Source organism: Geospiza fortis, unplaced genomic scaffold (genome assembly GCF_000277835.1).
Source record: "Geospiza fortis unplaced genomic scaffold, GeoFor_1.0 scaffold1153, whole genome shotgun sequence".
In the NCBI taxonomy this organism is placed as follows: domain Eukaryota; kingdom Metazoa; phylum Chordata; class Aves; order Passeriformes; family Thraupidae; genus Geospiza; species Geospiza fortis.
The window spans coordinates 17011-19456 of record NW_005055130.1 but is presented as its reverse complement, the minus strand read 5'-3'; positions in this window follow the sequence as shown (position 1 = coordinate 19456).

Below are 2446 nucleotides of genomic sequence, written 5' to 3'. Positions count from 1 at the left end.
CCCCTCAGAAACCCCAAAATCCGCTCTCAACAATCCCCAAATTCCCACCCAAAAGCCCCTCAAATTCCCCCCTCAAAGACCCCAAACCCCCCAAAATCCCCTCGGAGACCCCAAAATCCCACCCAGGACCCCTTTTTGGGGCGTTTTGCGGAGAATTTTTGGGGATCCTGCACAGAATTTTTCAGATTCCCCAAAACTTTGACATCTCGGGTTGAAATTTTGATATCCTGGGTGGAATTTTACAGCCAAAATTCCCCAAATTTTCAGGGTATTTTTGGGGGGAATTTCAACGAAAATCCCCAAAATTTTAGCTCCCAACCCCCCTTAAATTTTGGGGAGCCCCAAAAATGCCCGAATTTGCCCCAAATTTGCCCCGATTTTGGCAGATCCGGGCGCAGCTGGTGCTGCTGCGGGGCCGGGCGGCTCGGGAGGCGCTGAGCTCCAAATTCCGGAACTTTCTGCAATTCCAGCGCCGGATCCGCGCCCCCATCCAGGTTTTGGGGGAATTTTGGGCAATTTTGGGGATTCTGGGGGGTCCTAAACTGGGAATTTGGGAATTTTCTGGAATTTTGGAGCCGGATTCGCTCCTCCATCCTGGTTTTGGGGGGATTTTGGGCAATTTTGGGAATTTTGGGGGGTCCTGAACTGGGAAATTTGGGAATTTTCTGGAATTTTGGAGCCGGATCCGCGCCCCCATCTGGGATTTTTGGGGATTTTGGGGCGTCCTGGGATAATTTTAGGTTTGTTTGGGGTTTCTGAACTGATTTTTTGGGATCTCAAATGGATTTTTGGGGTCCCCACCCCGATTTTTGGCATTTCCAGTGCTGATTTTTGGGGTTCCCAACCCAATTTTGGGGTCCTTGGGCTGTTTCTGGGGTTCTTTACCCGAGTTTTTGGGTTCTAGTGCAGATTTTTGGGGTCCCTGGGCTGGTTTTTGGGTTCTTTACCCAATTTTTTGGGTTCCAGGGAGGATTTTGGGGGTCCCTGGGCTGGTTTTTGGGTTCTTTACCCATTTTTTGGCGTTCCAGTGCTTATTTGGGGGTTCCGGTGCTGATTTTTGGGGGTTCCCAACCCAATTTTGGGGTCCTTGGGCTGTGTTTGGGGTTCTTTACCCATTTTTGGGATTCCCAACCCAATTTTTGGGGCTCCCGTGCTGATTTTTGGGGTTCCTGGGCTGATTTCTGGGGTCCTTGGGCTGTTTTTGGGGTTCTTTACCCCATCATTTGGGTTCCAGTGCTGATTTTTGGGGTTTCTGGGCTGATTTTCGGGGTTCCCAGGAGGATTTTTGGGGTTCCTGGGCTGATTTTTGGGGTCCTTGGGCTGTTTGGGAGGTTCTTTACCAAATTTTTGGGGTTCTTTACCTGATTTTTGGGGTTCACAACCCGATTTTGGGGTCTTTGGGCTGTTTTTGGGGTTCACAACTCAATTTTGGGGTTCTTTACCCGATTTTTGGGGTTCCAGTGCAGATTTTTTTGGTTCCAGTGCTGATTTTTGGGGTTTCTGGGCTGATTTTTGGGGTTCCCAGGAGGATTTTTGGGGTTCCTGGGCTGATTTTTGGGGTCCTTGGGCTGTTTGGGAGGTTCTTTACCAAATTTTTGGGGTTCTTTACCTGATTTTTGGGGTTCACAACCCGATTTTGGGGTCTTTGGGCTGTTTTTGGGGTTCACAACTCAATTTTGGGGTTCTTTACCCGATTTTTGGGGTTCCAGTGCAGATTTTTTTGGTTCCAGTGCTGATTTTTGGGGTTTCTGGGCTGATTTTCGGGGTTCCCAGGAGGATTTTTGGGGTTCCTGGGCTGATTTTTGGGGTCCTTGGGCTGTTTGGGAGGTTCTTTACCAAATTTTTGGGGTTCTTTACCTGATTTTTGGGGTTCACAACCCGATTTTGGGGTCTTTGGGCTGTTTTTGGGGTTCACAACTCAATTTTGGGGTTCTTTACCCGATTTTTGGGGTTCCAGTGCAGATTTTTTTGGTTCCAGTGCTGATTTTTGGGGTTTCTGGGCTGAAACGTGGGGGGGGGGCCCAGTCCCATTTTGGGGTTCCCAGTCCCATTTTGGGGTTCCCAGTCCAAATTTGGGTTTCCCAGTCCCAAACTGGGGAGGTCCCAGTCCCAAATTTGGGGTTCCCTGTCCCATTTTGGGTTCCCAGTTCAAATCTGGGGTTCCCAGTTCCATTTTGGGGTTCCCAGTCTCATTTTGGGGGTTCCCAGTTCAAATTTGGGGTTCCCAGTCCCAAACTGGGGAGGTCCCAGTCCCAAATTTGGGGTTCCCTGTCCCATTTTGGGGTTCTCAGTCTCATTTTAGGGCTTCCCAGTCCCAAACTGGGACACGCTGACCCGTTTCCCCCCCCGCAGAGGCCGCGGTGGTTCTGTCCTTACTGGGAGGGTCCCACTCCCAAACTTGGGGGGTTCCTGGGTCCATTTTGGGGTTCCCAATCTCATTTTAGGG